This window comes from Canis lupus, chromosome 29 (genome assembly GCF_011100685.1).
Source record: "Canis lupus familiaris isolate Mischka breed German Shepherd chromosome 29, alternate assembly UU_Cfam_GSD_1.0, whole genome shotgun sequence".
NCBI classification, from domain to species: domain Eukaryota; kingdom Metazoa; phylum Chordata; class Mammalia; order Carnivora; family Canidae; genus Canis; species Canis lupus.
The window spans coordinates 40,287,407-40,311,731 of record NC_049250.1 but is presented as its reverse complement, the minus strand read 5'-3'; the positions used below and the strand labels follow the sequence as shown (position 1 = coordinate 40,311,731).

The 24,325-nt window shown below is 43.4% G+C and overlaps 1 long non-coding RNA gene across 12 annotated transcripts in view; it reads left to right on the top strand.

Annotated features, from left to right (window-relative positions):
* The window catches only part of LOC119866748, a 30,469-nt gene extending 10,654 nt beyond the window's left edge, over window positions 1-19,815 (top strand). For 11 of the 12 annotated variants that reach the window (XR_005381260.1, XR_005381258.1, XR_005381257.1 and 8 more), the window contains 4 exons: window positions 233-521; window positions 7,848-7,975; window positions 8,657-8,773; window positions 19,383-19,815. This is a non-coding gene — a long non-coding RNA (uncharacterized LOC119866748). Of the gene's footprint in view, window positions 1-232; window positions 522-5,791; window positions 5,864-7,847; window positions 7,976-8,656; window positions 8,774-19,382 lie in introns of all 12 variants that reach the window. The other variant, XR_005381265.1, reaches the window with a different exon arrangement.
* The last annotated feature ends 4,510 nt before the right edge of the window (window positions 19,816-24,325 follow it).

The window sequence follows — 24,325 nt, the reverse complement described above, 5'->3', positions numbered from 1 at the left end:
TATATTTTACCACGATTAAAGATAGCGGTGAAATTCTCCAACCCATTCCGTATCTGCCCCTCTCCTCACTCTCCCATGACCCTTCGTTAACCATGCTCCATGGCAGTTTAAAAACTATGTCCACCAATTCTGGAATACTCCTTTCTTCAAGAGACTAGGCTTCGATTTCTCTCCCCATGAGCATGAGCTGGATTTGCTTCTAACGAGAATGATGTTCCACCTCTGAGTTTAGGTGCTACAAGGTCTGCACTCACCATCTTGGGATCCCCACCCACACCTCACCCGTCACCTGCAGCTGGGTGTGTGAGCAGCCCCAGGGAGAGGCCCGTGCGGCAAAGAACCCAAGCCTCCTGCCTGCCAGCAGTCACGGGTGAGCTTGGAAGTGGATGTGCAGCCCCTGCCGACGGCCGCGCCCCAGCTGACAACTTCCCTGTGGCTGCAGGAGAGACACTGTGCCAGAGCCACCCAGAGCCACCCAGCAAAGCCACTTCCTGACCCCTGGCCCTCAAAAACCATATGAGGTATTAAATATCAGTTGTCTTAATCCATTAAGGTTTCAGGTAATTTGTTATAGGGACATAAATAACTAATACAGCATCCTTTCCTTTATTCATGCAGATAATAATGCAAATAGGAATATAGATTTCATTCTCTCCCTGCAACTTCTTACATAAAAGATAGTATGTTTTGTTCACATGATCATAATTTCCCTTAGATATTTCCATAGAAGTTCATAGTGAGTTTCATCCTTTTTTTATTAGCACATACTGGTTAATTTAACCAGTCTTCTAGTGGTAGACACTTGTTTTTCTCTATTCATTGCCTGTGACACCAGTGCTTAAATTATTAGCTTTGTGCACTATTTTTGCATGCAAAGGCCTAAATAAATTCCCAGAAGTAGAATTTCTGGGTCAAAATTATGTTTTTGATAGACGCTGCTCAATTCTCCTCATAAGATTTACGGCATTTTGCACTACTACTAGCAGTGGGAGAACCCAGTTCTCTGCAGCAGCCTTGCCAAAAGTTTGGGCATTTTTACCAATTGAATAAGTAAAAAAAAGTAGTATTTCAGTTTAGTTTTAATTTGCATTTCTCTTATTAAGAGTAAAGATGAGGGGCACCTAGGTGGCTCAGTCAGTTAAGCATCCAACTCTTGATTTCGGCTCAGACATGACCTCAGGGTTTCCTGCTTGAGGATTCTCTCTCTTTCCCTCTCCCTCCGCCCCTCCCCTTCCTTGCCTGTTCTCCCTGTCTCCAATAAATAAATCTTTTGTAATATGGATTCTCTATCTCCCTCTGACCCTCTCCTCCCCCCCTAAAAAAAACAAGTGAAGATGAGCATCTTTTCATAGTTTTAGAATTACTCTTATATCCTTTCCTATAAACTTTTTTACTTTAAACATTTTAACTTAAAACAAGTCATTCATTTGTCAGTTTTTAAATATTGACAATATTTTCAATATTTACATATATATGTAAACCCTGTGCCCAACGTGGGGCTTGAACTCAACCCTAGGATCAAGAGTCCCACACTCTACCAACTGAGCCAGCCAGGCACCCCTACTAACCAATATTTTGACATAAGGCCAAAGCCTTTTCTTCGGTCCTGGTGCCCTCACTGGGGATCCTTGCTGTCTCTTTTTTGCATACATCACACCTATAATGCGTTACCCACAGTTTCAAAGTTTCAAATTTCAACTTCTTTAAAGGGGCATGAAATCTTAAAGAGTCTTGAACATCCGGTACAGCATTCTTTCGTATTCTTTTTTTTTTTTTTTAATAGTTACGGGGTAGAATTTAGTAATTCATCAGCTGCATATAATGCCAGTGCTCATTACATCAAGTGCCTTCCTTCATGCCCATCACCCAGGTACCCCATCTCCCTACCTACCTCCCCTCCAACAACCTCAGTTTGTTTCCTAGAGTTAAGAGTCTCTTATGGTTTGCCTCCCTCTCTATTTTCTTCTTATTTTATTTTTCCTTCCCTTCCCCTATGTTCATCTGTTTTGTTTCTGACTGACTTATTTCACTTAGCGTAATACCCTCCAGTTCCATCCACGTAGTTGGAAATGACAAGATTTTGTTCTTTCTGGTGGCTGAGGAGTATTCCAGTATGTGTGTGTATGTGTGTGTGTGTACATATATACATATGTATATATTTGCCGCATCTTTATCTATTCATCTGTCGATGGACCTCTGGGCTCCTTCCATAGTTTGGCTTCTGTGGACACTGCTGCTGTAAACATTGGGGTGCAGGTGCCCCTTGGGATCACTATGTTTTGTATCCTTTGGGTAAATACCTACTAGTACAATTGCTAGATCCTACGGAAGTTCTATTTTTAACCTTTTTTGGACCTCCATACTGTTTTCCAGAGTGGCTGCACCAGTCCACATTCCCACCAACAGTGCAAGAGGGTTTCCCTTTCTCCACATCCTCGCCAACATCTGTTGTTTCCCAAGTTGTTAAATTTAGCCATTCTGACTGGTGTAAGGTGGTATCTCATTGTGGTTTTGATTTCTATTTCTAATGCTGAGTGATGTCGAGCGTTTTTTCATGTGTCCATTGGCCATTTGTATGTTTTCTTTGGATAAATGTCTGTTCATGTCTTCTGCTCATTTCTTGAATGGATTTTTTTTGTTTTTTTGGGTGTTGAGTTTGCTAAGTTCTTTATAGATTTTGGATACTAGCCCTTTATCTGATAAGTCATTTGCACATACCTTCTCCCATTCTGTAGGTTGTCTTTTGGTTTTTGTTGACTGTTTCCTTTGCTGTGCAGAAGCTTTTTATCTTGATGAAGTCTCAACAGTTCATTTTTGCTTTTGTTTTCCTTGCCTCCAGAAATGTGTCTTGCAAGAAATTGCTGTGGCTGAGGTCAAAGAGGTTGCTGCCTGTCTTCTCCAGGATTTTGATGGATTCCTGTCTCACATTTAGATCTTTCATCCATTTTGAATTTATTTTTGTGTGTAGTATAAGAAAGTGGTCCAGTTTCATTCTTCTGCATGTCACTGTCCAGTTGCTCCAACACCATGTACTGAAGAGACTATCTTTTTTTTTTTTCCATTGGATATTGTTTCCTGCTTTGTCAAAGATTAGTTGACTGTTGAGTAAAGGGCCCATTTCTGGGTTCTCTGTTCTGTTCTCTTGATCTATGTGTCTGTTTCTGTGCCAGTACCATACTGTTTTGAAGATCACAACTTTGTAATACAGCTTGAAACCCAGCTTGAATTGTGATGCCCCCGCCATTGGTTTTCTTTTTCAACAGTACTTTGGCTATTAAGATACCGAGGAATAAACCTAACGAAAGAGGTAAAGGATCTGTACTCTGAAACTATAGAACACTTATGAAAGAAATGGAGGAAGACACAAAGAAATGGAAAAACATTCCATGCTCATGGATTGGAAGAACAAATAGTAATAAATGTCTGTGCTACCCAAAGCAATCTACACATTCAGTGCAATCCCCATTGAAATACCATCAGCATTCTTCACAGAGCTGGAACACACACTCCTAAAATGTGTATGGAACGAACCTCTCTTTTCATAAGCTTTGCCCACTTTTCTATAGGTTACAGGCCTCCCATACTGATTTATAGTAGCTCTGTGTACATGAAAGAGATTAGCCCTATGTCTGGGACATAGATCACTTTTTTCCCAGTTTGTTTTGGCTTTGTCTTTTCTTGTAGAATCTTCCCATGTTCAAATTTTATAATATATTTTTATATAGCCAGGCTTCATCAATATTTACTTTTATGGCTTCTAGATTTTGAATCATCATTATAAAGACCTTCCCATTAAAAAATGTTTTTAATCTTTGTTTTCTTCTAGTACTTCTATAGTTTTAGTTTTTATATTTCTTTGTCTTTCTTGAGTTTTTTTGGAGACAAATGTTGCAAAGACATAGATCCAGGGATCCCTGGGTGGCGCAGTGGTTTGGCGCCTGCCTTTGGCCCAGGGCGCGATCCTGGAGACCCGGGATTGAATCCCATATCAGGCTCCTGGTGCATGGAGCCTGCTTCTTCCTCTGCCTGTGTCTCTGCCTCTCTCTCTCTCTCTCTGTGACTATCATAAATAAATAAATTAAAAAAAAAAAAGACATAGATCCAACTGTTTGTATCTTTCTACTTGTCTTGACATCATTTATTCATGGGTCTACCTTTTCCTCTTTGACTTGAGATGCTTCTCTTTCCATGGAATGAACTAACATATGTATTTGGTGTCTATACTGTTCCATTTGTCTATTAATATTCTAGTACTCTCCTAACTATTGCATAAAATACGTTTTCATATATATCTGCTAATACTGGTGCTTTCTCATTGCTCTTTTCCCTTGCCAGTGTTTTCCTGGCCATTGTTGTTAATTTTTTCTATTCGACCTTTAGGATCAGTTTTTCTATTGAAAAAAAAAAAAAACTGAAAGTATTTTTATTGGAATTATGTTAAATTTATATTTAACTTATGGAAAATAGGTATTTTTATTATACTGAGCCTTCATAAATATTTTTGTTGACACTATTATAACTTATCTTACTGATAGATGTAACACTATTGATTTAACTGTGCTCTTGTTATTTGATCCTTCCCCAATTTTTGATTTTATATATAATTCTTAGATGAAACACTGTAGTTTAATCTTTGTCCATATCTGTGATATTATTACCTTGTGATAAAGTCCTAGAAATAAAATCACTAGTCAAAGGCTGTGGACTTTTGGGGGTCCTGGGTGGCTCAGTCAGTTAAGCATCTTTCTTTGGCTCAGGTCATGATCTCAGGGTCCTGGAATCTAGCTCTGTGGAGGGCTCCCTGCTCAGTGGGGAGTCTTCTCTCCTAAAACCCACCCCTCCTCACCCCTTGTTCTCTCTCTCTCACTCTCTCTCTCAAATAAATAAATAAAATCTTAAAAAAAAAAGTCTGTGAAGTTTTAAGATATCTGACATTGCCAAAATTATTACCAAAGAAATTATATACTCCCACAAAGAAATTATGATGAAAGTGATTGATTTATTAAAATTTTTTAAAGTCATGGTAATATGTAAAAAGTGATATCTCACTTTTAATTTTCATTTATGTGACTGTTAGTGAGATAGGACATTTTTTCTTTACTACATATTTATATTTGATTTTCAGTGATTTAGTGTCAATATTCTTACTCATTTTTTGTTAAAAAACTAGTAGTTAAAAAAAACCTAGTTTATTTCAAAGTATAATTTTTTTCTTACCCATTTTTTAAAAGTGTATTTGTTCATTTGAGAGTGAGAGCACGTGCATGGACACACACATACACCAGTGGGGAGAGGGGCAGAGGAAGAGAATCTTCAAGCAGACTCTGCTGGATGCATAGCCCAACTAGGGGCTCAATGCCCAATTGACCCCACGACCCATGAGCTCATGACTTGACCAGAAACCAAATGTTGGTTGCTTAACCTACTGAGCCCCCGAGGCGCCCTTTTCCTTACCCATTTTAAATGCTGATGGTCTTAATGTTTTTCTCCTTGATTTGGATGAGCTTTTATATATTAAGACTGTCAAATCTATTAAGTTTTACCATATTTGTGTCAAATATTTTTCCAGTTTGTTGCTTATTTTCAGTTATTTATAACATGTTTTGTTGTGTTAATTTAAATGAAATCATACAGAAACATGTATAGTAGAAAGTGAAATTTCTCTCTGCCCCAACCCTCTCACTTCTGCTAAGAGATAGGTGTGGTGATGTTTTTTGGACATTCAAATTTTTAGGCCTTCTTTGTTGTCAAATATATATATAACTCTTCCTTTGTTCATTTCTTCTATCAGTTTATGCTTAGAAAGACCTTCCCATACTGCAATCTGAGACGGAGGGGAGCCAAAGTGAATATAGAGAAGCCAGTGAGTGAGATTTTGAGGTTGTCTGGGCAAGAGGTTATTGTGGCTTGGACTGGGATGGTGGTCATGAACATAAAAAGATATGGACAAATCAATATATAATTTGAAGATCAGCTTGCTGACAGACTGATGGGGGAAAGTAATGGAGAAAAGAGAGAAATAAATGATGGTTCCTGGATTTTTGGCATATGTATCTGGTGGAATGACGTATCTTTTTCATTCCTGAGCTGAAGAATGTGAAGTCTTTTAGGGGGATTGAGGACATTTTGGTGCATGATACTTTCCCAAAGATATTCATAGACATGTGATCCCCTTTTGTGGGGTCCTTAAATACAGGTTAGCATATCCTTCAACTCTCTGTGGCTAAACTTGGTCTTTTAAAAAAAAATTTTTCTTTTTTTTTTTTTTACCTGCCATGTTTTAATGGGCCTGCCTACTTTGTAGGAATGTTCTTTTGTGTTTACAAAGTGTTCTTGAGTTTGTCTCATGTTCTCATTGATGACTCCTACCTGAATACTAATATGGGCCAAGGTTCTCCATTCCCTGGTCAGTGGGAGCCTCAGAAGGAGGGTGTTGGGCACTGGAGGATCACAAACATGGGTGGGGAGATACTCCTCAGTGCTTTCTGCTGTTATCAGATTGTTGCAATGAGGGCCCTCAGGCAGTTCCCGAGGGCTGCTGCTGCATAACTCACCACCTCCTTTTATTTCAACATAGAGGTCATCAAAGGAGAACCTAGTTTAAGAGTGTGTGGCCCGGAATAGCTAGTTTGGAACTAATCAGTAAAAACACAGTCAGCAGGTTTGTTTTTGTTGTCCTTGTTGTGGTGCACAGTGCCCAGTGAAGCTTCTAGTCCTCCTTGAACTCCACAAACAAGATTCAGAGGCCACCGCCCTTTCAGAACCTCACAGCAACACCAGAGTCCCTACCATGGGGGGAGAAGTAAAGGTTGTTGCCTCTGATCCCCCACCCTCTACAATCAGTCCGCTGCAGGCATTGGACCACTCTCCCTGAATGACCTGGAGAAGCCCTCTAACTCCCTGCGGAAGGGACATGCACCTAGTTGTTTTTCTGAGAGTGACAGTGGCTTCTGTGGAGCTGTGCTATGCGCATGCTTCCTCCCTATTCTTCCAGCAACCAGTAGAACGTGCCAAGAGAGGGAAAGGTTCATTAGAGTTAGAAATGTAGTCTGTGGTCTTCGAAAAGCTTTTCTGGGCAAAACTAACTAATCCTTCTAGGGAAATAAGCAGCCTAGGTCGTTCGGAAATTACATTCTAGCTGCTGCACAATTCTATTGCATAATCAAAGGTCACACCTGCAGCCAAATTAAATATGTTTGTCACTAAGGATATTTCCATCTGGCAAACAAAATACTGTGGTATTATACTGCTCCCTCTTCCTGGAATGTCCTTGTGTGCTGTATCTTCAAGGAGGCCATTTGGCAATGTTCCCAAATCCCTGGCCTTTGACCAGCCACCTCCTGCCTCTCCAGACTCCCAAGAGAGCTATGTGGGGGGACATTGCTGGCAAGTGAACACTGTTTTTTCTTTTTACACTGTTTATACGAGCCCCACTGCTGAGCTTGTCTGGATCACTTCAAAGACAAAAAGAGACATAGACAAACCCAACGAAAATGGTGGGACCCAAAACCTAGATCAAAGTGATGAAGCTGCAGCCCTAGGCTTTCCTGAGGCTACGGCTGCAGGAAGAGACTCCCAAGCTTCTCCTTGTTATCAAAAGCCCTGTTGCCCTTCACCCACCTCATGAACCTCTACTCATCCTATGAACCCCAATTCCAAAGCCTCGTGCTTTCTGAATTTGCCTTGACCCCAGCCCCATCCAAGAAAAATGAGCAGTTCCTTCATTTGTGATCCTGTCTGCATTTCTCTTTGATCACTTTACTAGCTCTTATTGTGGTATCTGTTTATATGGCCCACTTCCCAGACACCAAAGGTAGACTCTGTCTTATTCCTCTTTTTATTTCCAGCACCTGGCCAAGTGCCCGGCGTTGGGAGGTGTTCGGTGTAGTATGCTGAGAGCCATGTTTTCTGGCACTGGAAACAAGACACCTGGTTGTGCAGTGTGTGCAGTGCACAAACACGCTGGGCCAAGGGGGTGAGTGGGGCTGGTGTGGACTGGTTTGGGGCTGTCTCTGAGGAAAGAGAACCTGTTTTTTCCCACAGAGGCACAAGTTGGCAGGGCTGTTATGAGCCCAGAGGGGATACCTCCTAATTTGCGACCAAGATACTACACAGACTTGCAATCTTCCCGATTGCCGACCCAGACAAACCAGACCCAGCAGAATTGCAGAATGTGAAGAAATTCAAGCTTGAAAGGAATAGTTTCCCTTGTGAAAAGTTTCCACTACTCATCTAATAGGCAGGCCTTCCTGTTATCTGATTTTGGAGAACTTACCGTCAATTATGAATAAGAGGATCTGAATGCATTATGCTTTCCAATGTAGGGTACTCACCCTCAAGTACAATTTTAAAAATGTATACAATTACGCAGTTTTAGACCTGAAAGTAATCTATTAATGTTTCTTTTGAGCATTTAGTATTGTCTATATGCTTAGCACAGACTAGCATATAAAAATTAACCAGTGTCAAATACCTATTTAGTAGCAGATTTTTCATTTGCTAAAAGGGCATCTACCATACAATTCTATCAGAAACAGAAAGAGGCAAAGTGGTCACTGTGTTAGTGCAATTGGAGTTTTATCCATCTCACTCTTTGGTTTTCGCTGTAGAAGCTTCCATTTCTCTAGTTTTTTCCCCTCCTTTTGTATGTTCACAGCTACCTACTGAAAACAACCAACCAACCATTTTGAGGATATCATTGCTAGATTGGGAACACCCTGAGGAAAGGAAATAAGTCTCAATCTTGTGTTTATCCCATGGCTTTTATAGCAGGGTAAGTAGTTCAATAAACCTTTTAAAAATGAAAGTAATGAATGAAGGCATTAATGAATGAATAAATAGGAGGTAAGGAGAAGTAACAAGAAGCCTTGCATGCTGTGATATTTTATTTAAAAATTTGGAAAAAAAATGTCAAAATATTAACATTTTCTAAATCAGAGTGGTGGATATATGAGTACACATTATCTTACTGTCTGTGCTGGTTTTCATATTTAAAAACTTCTATAATTTGAAAAACCAAGATGAACAATAAAGGTAATAATAGTATGACAAAAGTGCCTTTCTTCAAGTATCTTGTCATTACATATTTCAGGTACACATGATTGCAGAAATCTATTGGGCTATACATTTTTTAGGAGTTGACTGAGTAGAAAAAAAAAAGCAACAAATAACTCTAAAACTAGAAAAGCAGGAGACCAAGACCCTTCTGAGTGTGCCATCTATTTTCTGTTTGGACCTTGATTGATCAAGGGCCTGGACCATGACATCCAAGTTTTACCTCCTCCCCAGTAGTCAGTACCCAGACTTCTGTCCTTCACTTAGCAGATCCCAGAAGAGAACCTTAGAGAATTACCTGTAAATACTAACCCCCTCTCCATAGCTGGCATCCTCAGCTCTAAGTCCTCTTGTTCTCTTCTTTCCTACCATGAAGTTATAGAAACAGAAGTGGTAAGTGACTGCAAAACACTTGAAAATATATTGCCAGCATGAAATAATTACAATCATCCTTTCATCAATTCCACTTTTGATCACTTTGCCATCGTCATATATTAATACATTAATATACATTAATACATTAATATACATTAATATATAAAAATTATAATCAGGGGCGCCTGGGTGGCTCAATTAGTTTAAGTGTCTGCCTTCAGCTCGGGTTGTGATCCCAGGGTCCTGTCATCGAGCTCCACATCGGGCTCCCTGCTCAGTGGAGAGTCTGCTTCTCTCTCTCCCTCAGCCTGCCATTCCCCTGCTTGTGCTTGCTCTCTCTCTCTCTCTCTCTCTCTTTCTGTCAAACAGATAAATAAAATCTTAAAAATAGAAATAAAAAATAAATTTCTTTAAAAAAAAAACAAACTGTACACAGACTCCTGGGTGGCTCAGTGACTGAGCATCTGCCTCTGGTTCAGGGTGTGATCCCAGGGTCCTGGGATCAAGTCCCCATCGGGCTCCCCACAGGGAGCCTACTTCTCCCTCTGCCTGGGTCTCTGCCTCTCTCTGCATCTCTCATGAATAAATAAATAAAATCTTTTTTTAAAAATTATAGTCAGAGGGGAAAATCTAAACATTCTATCTACTCTATAATGATGAAAAGAGAATGTGTGTGATTTAGTTAATTTGAAATATCATTGGAAAGCAGCAATAAAAATGAAATGGACAATACAATTGGTAAGCGTCTGGGGTCACGTCCCTGGGCCTGGGCAGGGGTGTTGGTGATATCTGAAACTCTTTAAGGCCTTCGTACATGCTATTCCCTCTGCCTAGAATACTTTCCCTTCCTCTCCCACTCTTCAAATCTGACTAATTCCTATATATACGTCAGCATTCTGCCTAAATGGCACAACCTCAGATGAATCCCTGATCCTGATCTAAATCAACCCCCAATTTTGTTAATTCTCTCTGATGAAACCCAGTTCTTTTCCTTCTTCCTACTTACCACAGTATAATTATATATTATTTGTGTGTTCGTTGTCTAATATCCATCTTACCCATGAGGACAGGAACAAGGTTTGTTTGGTCTCCTTGCCATATTTATAATTCCTGGCATGGAACCTGTCAATATTAGGGGCCAGTCTATAACTGTAATAAATGAATGCACAGAGTTCTTAGGAAGAACCATGCACTTGTGAATCACAGCTCCATTTATAGTACTGTTATCAAAGGTGAATTATTTACTTGACTTAAGCCTAAGATATGCCATAATTAGGACTATTAGATATCATTCTTTAGAAGAAATAAATGTATTTATATATCTGCTGTAGATTTGCATTTTATGAGTCATATTTTGTTCCAGGAAGCCAGAAGTCCAGCCAACTTTGCATAAAGTCTTTAAAAAAAAAAAAAGTTCTTTCTTAAAGTTACAAATGACTAGCTCTGTAATTAGATGTACTAGGGGAGGGATGCCTGGGTGGCTCAGCTGTTGGGTGTCTGCCCTCGGCTCAGGGCGTGATCTCAGAGTTCTGGGATCAAGTCTCGCATCAGGCTCCCTGCAGGGAGCCTGCTTCTCCCTCTGCCTGTGTCTCTGCCTCTCTCTCTCTCTCTCTCTCTCTCTCTCTCCCCCTCTCCCTCTCCGTGTGTCTCTCATGAATAAATAAATAAAATCTTAAAAAAAAAAAAAAAAGATGTGCTAGGGGATGCCTGCCCTTTTTGCCTGCACAGCTTCTTTTCCCCCTTCCTCAGGTTAGAGTACCAAGGACCACCATAAGGCCTCTCGGGGGTTGTGCACTGCAGTGGGTCGCATCCATGTAGACTATAACATGAATTAGAATTCTGAAGCTGTACAGCTCTGTGGCCCCCACATAACTCTTTCTTTTGGTAAATGCTTCTCACCCACCTAGATAGTGCAACCTGTGGGTCTGCTTCCTTGCCATAGAAGTGGATATGTGATGTAGGCCACTCAGCCAAAGAACTGTCTCTAGAAACCACCACTGATTATTATAGGACTAGGCTCATAATCAAGGAAGCCAACCAGCATTCTTTGGGGGATTATGTGAATGGTAGGAGAAAAAGAATCTCTCCTGGGATATCTAATACTAAGAAGCATGAAGTCTGGAGCTACTGGTGGTTCTTTTGCCATATAATAATAAAAGCTTATCTGCAAACAAAGTCAACATAGAGGAAAGGAGAACTGAAAGAAGGAGAAAAGGGGACAGATTATTGATGATATGGGTTGATCCCCAGCTCTGCCTAAATACTCATGGCCTTTTTGGTTACGTGAGCTAATAAGTTCCCTCCCTTGCTTAGGAGAGCTTGAGCTGAATCTCTGTCACTTGCAACCCCAGGACTCCTGGCTAGAACAGGTGCATAAGTGAAACCATCAATCAGGAACTTGGAACTTGTTTTCTGGTTAACAGAAAACTGAACATGCTACTTTTGACAATGATGATGTCATTTCTCTGCCCACAGCTCTCCAGTGGCTTCTCTTATTACCTGGGGAAGAAGGCCATTATCCACATGTGGCCAGTTGGTCCCTACCTTATGGGCGTCTGACCTTATCTCCCTCACTTTCCTTCATGTTACTCACCATGCTTCAGGAACCCCGACTGTGGCAGTCCTTACACTTGCCACTCGTGTGCACACCAGAGGGGATTTGCACTTGTTACTCCCTCTACTAGGGAATAACAATACTGGTCTGTGCTTTCTCCAGTTACCTTCTTGACTGTATTCTCTTCTCCTTTCAGATGTGAACTTCCCCCATCACCCCATCTAAAATCTTACTTTCCGTAGGGCAGTCATAACAAAGTACTACCGTTTGGAGACCTTTTCAACAGAAATGTCAGAGTTCTAGAAGCCAGAAGTCTGAGATCAAGGTGTTGACAGAATTGGTTTGTTCTGAAGGCCATGAGAGAGAATCTATTCCATGTCTCACTCCTAGCTTCTGGTGGTTTGCTGGCGATCTTTGATGTTCCTTGGCTTGTAGAAGCATCATCCAGATCTCTGCCTTCATCTTCACATGACATTCTCCTTGTGGGCACGTCTCTGTGTCAAATTTCCCCTTTTTATGAGGACACTAGTCATTGGATTAGGGCCCACTCTAATGGCCTCATTGTGATTTGATCATCTGCAAAGATCCTCTTTCCAAATGAGGTCACATTCACAGGTACTGGGACTTCAGTTTTGGAGGGGACACAATTCAACCCATAATACTCTTCTTATCTTGCCTTATTTTTCCTTATAGTATGTATCACTGTCTGACATTATAGACTTACGTTTTTACCATTTGATGTCTCTCTCTCTCTCTCTCTCTCTTTCTCCAATTTAGGATGTAAATTCCATGAACTCATGGATATAATGTTATTTTTAAAATTAATCTTTTAATTTAAATTCAATTAATTAACATATAATGTATTATTAGTTTCAGAGATAGAGTTCAGTGATTCATCAGTCTTGTATAATACCCAGTGCCGTCCTTAATGTCCATCACCCCGTTACTCCGTCTCCCTCCCCTCTTCCCCTCTAACAGGATATAATGATATTTAAAACAGTGCCTAGGGACCCCTAGGTGGCTCAGTGGTTGAGTGTCTGCATTCGACTCAGGGCCTGATCCCAGGGTCCTGGGATCGAGTCCCACGTCGGTCTCCCTGCATGGACCCTGATTCTCCCTCTGCCTATGTCTCTGCCTCTCTCTCTGTCTCTCATGAATAAATAAAATATTAAAAAAAAAACAGTGCCTAAGTATATAGAAGGTATGCAATCAAATATCTGCTAACTGAGTGAATACTCAACAGGAAAATAGATTCTCCAATTTTAAAATGTTAAAGTCTGAAACTACTTTTTGCATAGTCAAGGATTTGAAGAAACTAAGCCTTCTCCAATTTCTTTAATATGCATATTCAGAGTCTAAGACTTGCTGGAGATCCATCCAAAATCTCTGTCACAAACTAACAAATACCATCACTGTGAAAATAGAAGACTGGATAGAAACACTCTGAGGAAGAATGGAATTGGGAGTGGTAGGTTGAGAGAGGACATGTGAGAAGTGGTAGAGATTGAATGAGGTTAAAAGTGGTCAAGTTATGGAAAAATCTAAAAGGACTGATCTTTATGCCTGACTTCATGGTAAAAGTATGCCAGTGGCCTTCAATGGAGTTTCATTGTGTTCATTACACATTAAAAAGCATTTTTAGAGGCACCTGGGGAGCTCAGTCGGTTAAGCCTCTGTCCGACTCTTGATCTCGGCTCAGGTCAGGATCTCAGGGTCATGGGATTGAGCCCTGCATCCGGCTCTGCGCTTAGCACGGAGTCTGCTTATCCCTCTCCCTCTGCTCTTCCCCCCATTCTTTTTCTCTCTCAAATAAATAAATAAAATCTTTTAAAAAATAAATAAAAATAAAAGGGATTTTTAACTGAAAACAGATTTTTCCTGCTGCAGGTATTTCCAAATGGCCCCTGTGGCATTTACTGTGAAGTATTACCTGCGTATCATTTAATCAAGTTATTATTATCCATCTTTCATCTGGTGCCTCCACGGGATTATGAGCTGAGGGGCAGGAGGCTCTGTCTTTGCTAGCCCACAGGTAGTCAAAAGACAAATGATAAAATATTTGCAGCACACACGTGCAAGAAAAGCGTTAAGAGCCCTTACTTACATAAGGCTTTTCTAGATCAGTAAGAAGACAAATGACCCAGTGGATCAAAGAAAGTGCAGGTGCCATATAAACATTAAAAGTTGCTCAATCTTGCCAGTAGCTGGGGAAATACAAATTAATAACAAAATTGAATTTTTGCCCATCTGCTTGGCCAAAGTCGAAAAGATTGAGAACTTCCAGGCTGCTGAGGGGGTGGATAATCAGACACGTTGATACTTTTGGGCGAGGGACGGTATGTGGAACTGAGTGTTCCGATCTGAAAAACACTGACCCTCTGACCTGAAAATCCCTTGTTTAGGAAGCTGTCCTCCCGAAGAGTCGGCCCTCAATGTGATACACGCCGCCGATAAGACTCCAGAATTTTAATGTAGGAAAGACATAGGGGTGCCCACTGGGCTTTAAGCAAATCAAGAATATGGTATTTCTTGTACTTTTGAGTTTGTGTAGTAAAATTCCTGCTCTCTACAGAATTAATTATTAACTAAATAGCACAATCAGCTTTTGTCAAGTGGCAAGTAGAGGCCAGGGATGACATCAGATTCCTTAAAACAGCGTTTTAGGGATTTAGTTGCAAATATTTAAGAAAATAACTCTTCAGTTTCTACCACTCCCCCCTCCCCAAAACCGGTCTCTTACCCAAGGGGTCGGGGGGTCGTGGGAGGGCCCGGGGCACCCAGGGCAGGAAACCTGTCGGCTTTTGTTCCCAAATGTCACTCTCGGCTCTCCCCATCCCTGTTGTCTCCGTTTGTGATGAGAAGGAGAAAGGCCAGGTGGAGCCAGAGTTGCCCCCACGCTGGCTCCTACTAAGGGCGTGGCTGCGTGGTTTCCACCCGAGCCGAGCCGGGAAGGCCTCTGAAGGGACAACAGGAGCTCCTCTCACCCGGACCGGACCGGACGGGGCCAGTTTTTTGAGCTAACTGCTCCGCATAACAAAGTGAGAAGAGCCTGGACTCCTGCTAGGGCCAGGGAGGGGACGAGGGCCCAGGAAATGGGGGCGATGGAGGGGTTCTGAGAGTGAAGGGGGCTCACCCCGCACAGGGCCCGGAGGCCCCCTGCCCCGTTCACAGCCCAGCTGGGAGCAGCACGGTTGGCTGACAGCCTCCGGCTTCAACTCCTTCGGGAGCTGCTCCAGCTTTTTATTTTTATTTTTATTTATTTATTTATTTGTTTGTTTGTTTGTTTGTTTATTTATTAGGAGGCAGGGAGGTTGTCCCACTCTTCCTTGTGGACAAGGCCTAGACTTTTCAGCCAGATAGAAGGCTCCTTTACCGTGCAAGCTGTGCTTTGAGCGCCCCTGATTTCGGCAAAGCCTTTGTCAAGTGGGCCTGGGCTGGAGGGGCCCCCCCTGCCCCAGCGGGCTTGCCTCCCCTTTGTCCTGGCAGCTTTCACTCCCCCACAAGCCTTTGCTGCCCCCCTTCCCCGGCTCAGCACCTGCTCCCCAGAGCCCACCGGGCACAGCTAAAGACTCCTCATTTGCAACTGCAGACTTCACACCAGTGGGGATTTGTAAGACACCAAAAGGAACTTTTTCCCTCATTTTAATTTCAAGTTCAGAATTTAAAACCGAATAATTGCCAATCTGTTCTCTGCCACTCGGTCACTGTTTAACCTTGAATGATGACCGATTTTGTCTGAGCAAACAGTCACAAATTCCCTCCGGAACATATTCTTTGTCATTTTTTTTGTTGTTAAAGAGAAATGAAAGAAATTCTGGAGGGAATATACCCACAAATATCACTACAAAACTTTCTAACTCTGACAAACAATAGGCTCCTAGTTTTAGAATGAGAAGAGATCTTGAAGTTTATTCCAATTAAAGTCCCTCACTTCGCATCAGAGCGTTTGCCCATAGAGCCCTTGAAAATTGTAATCTAGATCTCCAGTTACAAAAACCGATAACAAGCAATGCAACTTTGCCACCATCTTAGTAAAAACAGCTAATGTTCCAAAAATTATAGCTATGTTTGCAATATTTAAGATTATTGTCAGACTTGGTGCTAATATCCATCTAGATGGTAGCGTTAAAATTATTCAAGGAGAACAAAAAGTTCAATCTTTAGGATCTTTTTATTTCTGTTGGATATATTTTCCTTTTCTTTGTTTTCAACTTGCTGATTATATTTTTAAAAGGGCAATTGAGTTTTCTTTTTCAGAAAAACGACACATAAGGCCGCTTGGCCTTTCTGATCTATGTGCTGAGGAATTGGCAATCGTGTTAATTCAATACAGTGTATTTTTGCGGGGAGGGGCATTCTTTGTTCAGTTAAGAAGGAAAAAAAATCGCTTTAAAAATGTGTAACTTTTAAAATGACGTTAACAAATAGTTATTACTTGCTTAATAAGCTTTGAAGCTTGTTAAGGGGGAAGTTGACATCCAAAACGATTCTTCTGCGTGTTTAATAGGACAATATATTTGTCAATTCCTTTTATTCTCTAAAAGCTCCGTTCTCTGCCCTCTTTTGTGATCTCTGCTGAAATTACATCTGCGCTTGGCTCTTTCTCCTTTACAAAAAGGAGAAGCTCAGCTTCGGACCCAGGTTGCTTGACCTTCATTTATCCACTTTCCACCCCAGCTGGCCTGGAGCAGATGAAGTTACGGTGAGATTTCTCTGCCTCTCGAGAAGACCCTGGTGCCTAGACCTTTCTCTGCTGCTGCTTTGAGGAGCTCTGCTACACATCGACCCTATCGACCCTCTCTCCTGTGACCCACTGCCCCAGTAGTTCCCAGGGCGAGATGGCTAATGATCTAAGTCCAGCTAGGCCTGGTCTCTACTGACACCATGGAACAGCCAACTTGTCTGTACGAAAGGGTCGTTTCAGCTGCAAATTACACGCAGATGGGGAATATCTTTTCTGTGCTACTAAAAGTGAAGCAGGGTGTTTCCAAATGAGAGGCAATCACTTGAGTGAGCGGTATTTACTTGCATGTCCTTGTAGGTCGTACTCCACGTTGCCTAGCAGATGGCGTCTGTGGTCGTAAGCACAGAGTGCAGAGTATTTCCACATCTGTAAAGTATACGTGCAAATGTCAGTGTAGCCCGTGTCATAAGTGGAAAATTATTTTCCTATTTAAATCTTAAATAGTTTCGATGGCAACTACCCAACAAGATTAATTACTAGTTTTTAGTAACAGCTCAGTATACGTAGAGTTCCTTTGCAAGGAGCTTGTGATCTAAACAAGACTTAGCAAACCAATACCTCTAAAAATTAGCTGAGAAAAGCCTCGGCGTCAGCATTTGGAGAGAAAACTCGTCTTAGAATTTGCCCTTTGTTACACTTCCCCAAGCTAGGGTTATTCAGAGTTTTTCTTTACACAACTGGACATGGGTAAGACTTGATCATCATCTTTAATTCATTATGTGTTACTAAATAATAATATAGTTTCCCAATTATGGATTAAATATTCTTGGCTTATGGTAACGGAAAGGAGGAGGAGTGGGCACCGACCCAGAAGGTTATCTGGCCCAGTTCTTACATTTATAAAGAGTCTTGAATTTAGGCTTCTGACATTACCTTGAATGGAGATTACACCAAAATACACTGATGGGATTGAAAGAAGACACCCTCATCCAAATTTAAAATTGAGATCCCTGAAGAAACTATATCACCTTCCAGTGTACTGTGGATTTTAAAAGTTGAATCTTTAAATTATCTTCCGACTAGCACAACTGTTTTGTGTTGTAATTTTTGTGTGTGTGTTAAAGGCATCAACTGTTAAAAATGTGAACTTTCAAAACACCCCAATTTTTAACCCTTTTAGTGATTTTTTTAAAAAATTAATATACTGGGAACCTCAAAAGTAATGGAGGCAGCCTAGATCTCTCTCAGCCTTTGAGAAGTTCTGAAATGATTTGGTTAGAATGCAAATATTTCCACAAGGTAGCAGGAGCATTTTCATGTAAGCCTAAGAAACCATAGATTAAGGAATCCAGAAAATAGGAAATTCTAGAAAAGAATAAATTGTATGTTTCAAATGAAGACTCATTGCATACTCTTTCTTTTTTTTTTCTTTTTTGCCTTTGTATTGGATTTTATGGACTTTAAGGAATATTTCAGTCACACTATTCCAACATGTTAATACATATTTAAGATATATAATATATGCTGCTTTAAAGCACACTTTTCTCAGCGTAAAGTCACCAGCTGGCTTTGGTAAACTTATAGAAATAGCAACTATGTGAAGCCGTGAATATTCAACAAGAGTAAACTGCATGATTTACAAGTGTTCTTGGACACCCGAGGCTTGGAATGCTCTAAAATAAAATCTGACAGATAGAGGGTCTTTGAAAGACAAGTCTTACAGCCATGTCTTAAAGGAGAAAGGAGTGACGACAAAAACAATAAGAAAGTCAACTGTCATGAGTTAGAAGGGAAGGTTAATCCTGGGTAACAAGTCAACGGAGGTCATTATCTGAATTATAAATATCCTGAAAGGGAACTCCTTCCTCTTGTTTGCCCAGTTCCCACAACCGCATCGTCTCCTGGGGAAGCATGCATTTATTTATTTACTTATTTCAGCAAATTCAGTACAGAGTCGTAGAGACAATCGTTTTTGAACAGACATAACAAACCATTATTTAACAGACTGAAATATGAAGGCATCTGTCCAGTTCAGTTGGGAAATTCTCTCCCCGAGCCCAGTAGGCGTTGGTGTGGCTGAGGGCATTTAGGGAAGCATAGAGGAGACAGAGACACACAGGGCACCAGAGGTGGAGGGTTAGAGTCTGCTTCCACCTCTGCGGCAGAGTTCAGGTGCTCCTGCTGGTCTGAATGCGGGGCCTAAGGTCAAAGCACGATCACAGGGGAAGGCTCCTGTCCTCAGCCCCGCTCCGAAGAGCCCAGAGTCCTAAGAGCTAAAATACAAGCTAACGAGTAACAGTGGCACAAACTGTGCCCTTCCAGGACTCTGCAGACGGCAGGTAGAGGAGGATTTTTAAATCTGCAGTGGTTTTCCAGGAAGGAGCACGACAGACACAACTCATGGTTTGTTTGACGGGGGCCTGAAGTATATACTTCGGGACAAACCCCGGGAATGGTCCCCGAGATACGTGGTCCGCGTATGTCATCCAGGTACTCCTCCGGGCAGCTCTGTGGTTGGAGGTTCGTACTCCTATATGCAGAGAAGGAAACGGACCTCAGGCAGAGAAGTCAAGTCGTTTGCCCAAGGTTGGGTGGGAAAGTTGGGCTTTAGATCCCCTGACTCTCAGACGGATGCTGTTTCTACAGTATCTTTCTGCGTCATTCTTACTGTTATTTAAGTACTTGTAAATTGACTTGATTTTCCCCTTCTTCAAGGGAAGGAACACAGGCCTGAACCTTGGGATCTTTGTTGACGCTTCCCATCAGTCATCCCACCACTATTTATGGAGCAGCTAATAAGGACCACGTGTCGGGGTTAAAGAATGAATGAAACACAATCCCCGCTCCCAAAGAGCATACCGGTTGGTCGTCCGAGGCACGCGGTGGCATTCATTCCTCATGTATCTCTCCCCGTAGCTCTCTTCCGAGTGTCTGGTGCAGGCCCTCACCGCCTGGACAGCGGTCTTGTAAGTGGTCCCTCTGGGGATGGCCGAACCTCAGGTCACCATCTCACAGCCGCCACCAGATGAGATCGAGCCCCGCGTCGGGCTCCTTGCTCACTGAGGAGCCGGCCTTGGATTCTTTCTTCCTCCTCCTCTGCCCCTCCCACTCACTCTCAGTCTCTAAGAAATAAATAAAATCTTAAAAAAAAAAAAGTGGTCTTTCTGTGTTATTAGCCAGGTCGCAGGAGATCTATTCAGACAGTTGTGGGCAAGGTAAAGAATTTATGTATTTATGTATTTATTTATGAATTTATGGTTGAGGGGAAGAGCAGGGGGAGAGGGACAAGCAGACTCAGTGCTGAGCATGGAGCCCGAGGTGGGGCTCTATCCCACGACCCCAAGATCATGACCTGAACTGAAACCCAAGGGTTGGACACAACCGACTGAGCCACCCAGGCACCCCAGGGCAAATTTTTTTTTTTTTTTAAGTAGTAAGGAGACGTTCAGAAACTGGCAGCAGTGGGAAACCACCACCATGCCTAGGGCCAAAATACTCCAGAAGGTATGTTAAAATCCTAACTGCCCCCAGCGACAGCCACGGAAGGAGGCAGCTGGGAAACCTCTCTCCTCCGCGCTTCTGATCTACTGGAGCCAGTCCTGCCCCAGCTCCGGAGCCAGGCGAGCAAACGGGCCCAGCTGTGCAATCGCAGGGGTCAGCCTCCCCGTGCAGAGAATGGGGGTGGATCGGGCGGGGGCAAACAGAGCACGCAGCTGCCTCGCCACTCCTTCAAACCATAGGAAAGAACACCACGCACCTGGCGAGCGCATGTGGGACGAGAAGAGGGGAGGGCTCCTGGACAAGTGTTGACACCTCCAGCATTTATGGCTACGAAGAGTAGATTGCATCACCAAGGGAGACAGAAGAATGTCTAGAGAAAACCACAATGAAATACCTCACACCTCTTAAGATGGCTGTTAGGGACTGATCTGTGCCACCATGCCCCCATTTTCGTATGTGGAGCTCTACCCCCCAATGCGACGGTGTTTGGAGATGGGGCCATTGAGATCATTAAAGTTAAGTGAAGGAATTAGAGTGGGGCCTAATCTAATAGCACTGATATCCTTATAGGAAGAGACACCAGATCTCCCTCTTTCTCTCTCTCCCTCTCTCTCTCTCTCTCTGTCTCTCTCCCTCTCTCTCTCTCTCCCGTGCATGCACAGAAAAAAGGCCATTCAAGGACAAGTGAGAAGTTGCTGTCTGCAAGCCGGGAAGAGAGGCCTAATCAGAAGCCAACGTACTGGCATCTTGATCTTGGACATTTAGGCTTCAGAACCGTGAGAGAATAAACTTATGGTGTCTAAGCTCCCCTCGGTGACATCCTATTACTGCCGACTGAGCAAACTAACGCAATGACTGTAATCTGTAGAACGGGAAATGATGTGTTGGTGACAATGTGGAGAAATCAGAACCCTCGTACGTTGCTAGTGGGACTAAAAAATGGCACAGCCGCTGTGGAGTGCAGCATGGGGGTTCCTCAAAAAGCTGAATGTGTAATTACCATAGGACCCAGAAATCTCACCCCAAATTCATTGAGAACAAGGACTCAAACAGGTACTCGTATGGCAGTGTTCACTGTAGCATTATTCACAAGAGCCGAAAGGTGTATTAACAGACGTAGTAAATCCATACAGTGGAATGTTGGCCTTTAAAAGAAATAGAGTTCTCCTACCTGCGAAAATATGGATGATCCTTTGAAAACACTATGAGTGAAATAAGCCAGGCAGAAAAGAACAATTATTACATGGTTCTACTTGGATGAGGTATCTGGAATAGGCAAGTTCATAGAACCAGGAAGCAGAGTAGAAGCCACCAAGGGTCTGGGGGGCGCGGAGAGATGGGGAGTTATTTATTAATGGGTACAGAGTTTCATTCAGGGTGATAAAAAAAAGTTCTGGAAAGATAGTGGTGATGGTTGTACAACATTGTGAATGCTGCTAATGACACTGAACTGTGTATCGTAAAATGGTTAAAAACACAAAGTCTATGTTATTTATGTTTTACCACCAAAAATTATAATCATCATCATAATAATAGCTAGGGAGTTTGGAAGCAAGCCAGAGCATGTGGCGTCATGGAGCCAAGGAAAAGAAAGTTTACCAGAGGCGTCCTGTGTAGGGGCGTCCGCTGTGCACGTCGGCCCATAGCCCTTCTTCCCTGGCTCCTCTCTTTCTGGTAACAAGTCCACCCTGCACTTTGAGAAGTGCCCTTCTTTCACTCCTGTGGGTCACACATGGCTCCCAAATGTGGCTCCAGGAAGGACCATCTGGCTGTAATTAGGGGCACATGAACCCAACCCGTGCAATCGCCACCTTTTCTCAGGACCCTATATGTGGAAAGTGAAACGATCCCCCTCTGTCTAGGCCTACCAGCTGGTGTAATCCAGAAATTGTCTGTGGCCAATTTCCACACCATGACTTCTAACCACCAACACACAGAGGAAGCCCGTTTGAAATGGGGATGAAAAAGAGGAAACCCAAGCCAGGAGCACAGTATTTGACCCATGCCACCTGATGCCACCTCCCTCCCCAGAACTCGCAATTGTACAAGCCATTCAAGTGCTCTTTGCTTAAGCCAGCATGAGCCGATTTTGTTTAGTTGCCCCCAAAAGAGTCTCCGTGGATATACACGTGGTCTCCTGCTAGACACTAGGTGCTCAGCTAGGCGGACTTTGAATCCCAGCACCCAGTGTAAAGGATGCTCGATAATATGAAATAAATGTTGAAACCCTAACAATCATTCCAGGTCCAATTCAAATCTCATTTCTGTCTATAAAAATTTTTTTTAATTTTTATGTATTTATGATAGTCACACAGAGAGAGAGAGAGAGAGGCAGAGACACAGGCAGAGGGAGAAGCAGGCTCCATGCACCGGGAGCCCGACGTGGGATTCGATCCTGGGACTCCAGGATCGCGCCCTGGGCCAAAGGCAGGCGCCAAACCACTGCGCCACCCAGGGATCCCTCATTTCTGTCTATAAAAATTGTATTGAACCCCCAAATCAAGTAGGATCCTTCCCAGAACCCTAAAACGACTGCCTGTGACTCCCAATGGCATGTTATAGATTTTGCTTACTTTGGTTGGTTGTGTGCTTGGCCATGTCTCCCCACCAAGCAGTAAGTGCAAGGGGTGCAGGCCCTGAGCCTGCTACTAGCAGGTGCACAGTACAAGCTGACTGTTCTTACCTCGCTCCCACGTGCCAGCTGTGCAGGGGGAAACGGGGCATGGGTGCGACCCCGTCCACTCGGAGGTGCTCGACACGCTCAGGGAATGATGCCAACTGCTTGGCCCCAGCAGAAAACAAGCAGAGAAGAAGATAAGTGGCATATATACCCTTGCAGAGAAACAAGGTCTAGACCGAGAGCAAAAGATATTTTTATCCAGAAGATGATAGAAGGATGCAGAGCAGGCTCGGAAACATCTTAGAAGTAGATCGGGACCAAGCACACTGGAGACAGGCCCAGAAGCTCCACCAACGGACATTAGCATCGGGGAAGTCCTGAGTCCTCCCTCCCTTGTCTCCAGACTTCTTCCCTCCTCAGTGAGGTGGGCGGAGGCCGACCTCAGCCTGACCTCCGGCGGCCTCGGGCCTGTGGGCAAACAGGCCACAAGGGACCACGTCGGGCCAGCGGCAGCTGTGTGGGCTGTTCAGGGTCGCGGTCACCGCGGCCTTCCCCGCACCAACTGAGGCCTGGATGGACAGGCTGGCTGGCTGCTCAGGACAGTGGCGCTGCGAAGTGGCATCGCCAGGCCACACGCCAGAGGCTCAGGGCCTCGACTGCTCTGCAGCCGTCAGAAACGTAGTCACCCCCACTGTGACGACGGGAGGCGTTGTCCCGAGCAGGCCAGCCACCAGACAACACGTAGTCCCTGTGGCCGTGGAGGCTGATCCAGAAGGGGGGGAGCTGGGAAGCTGGTGGCACACTTCAGTCTGGGCCCAAAGGCCTGAGAGTGGGGGTCGCGGGGGATGTGGGTTCCCGGGGCGGCTGCAAGATTGTCGGTGTGAGTCCCAGGTGAGTCGGAAAGCTCAACGGCCAGAAGCGAGGCCCACCCGCTCTCCTCAGCCTGCTGACCCCCCCGCTGTCTCTCCCGCGGACACCCTCCCAGGCCCACTCAGCTGTCTGGGCCTCCCTCCGCCAAAGCAGGAGGATAAAACTAAGCATCACAGAGGGGTGATCAAACTCCAGGAAACTGAGTCGCACTCCCCAAAACCACTTCCCAATGGGCTAGAGGTTCAAGCAACCTGCAGTTCGGTCCTTCTCCCCTGATGAAGGAAACACAGAAACTGTATGCACAAAATGGTCAGAGGATTTATTTATTTTTTTCCTATAAGAAGAGAGGATTGGCGGGGCGCCTGGGTGGCTCAGTCAGTTAAGCATTCGACTCTTGATTTTTTTTTTATTTTTTAGTTTTTAAAGATGTTATTTAGCTAATCATGAGAAACACAGAGAGAGAGAGGCAGAGACACAGGCAGAGGGAGAAGCAGGCTCCATGCAGGGAGCCCGACATGGGATTCGGTCCTGAGACCCTGGGGTCACATGCTGGGCCGAAGGCAGGTGCTAAACCACTGAGCCACCAAAGGATCCCCCAACTCTTGATTTTTGGCTCTGAGCATGATCTTGGGGTTGTGAGATGGAGGCAGACGTCGGGCTGTGCATG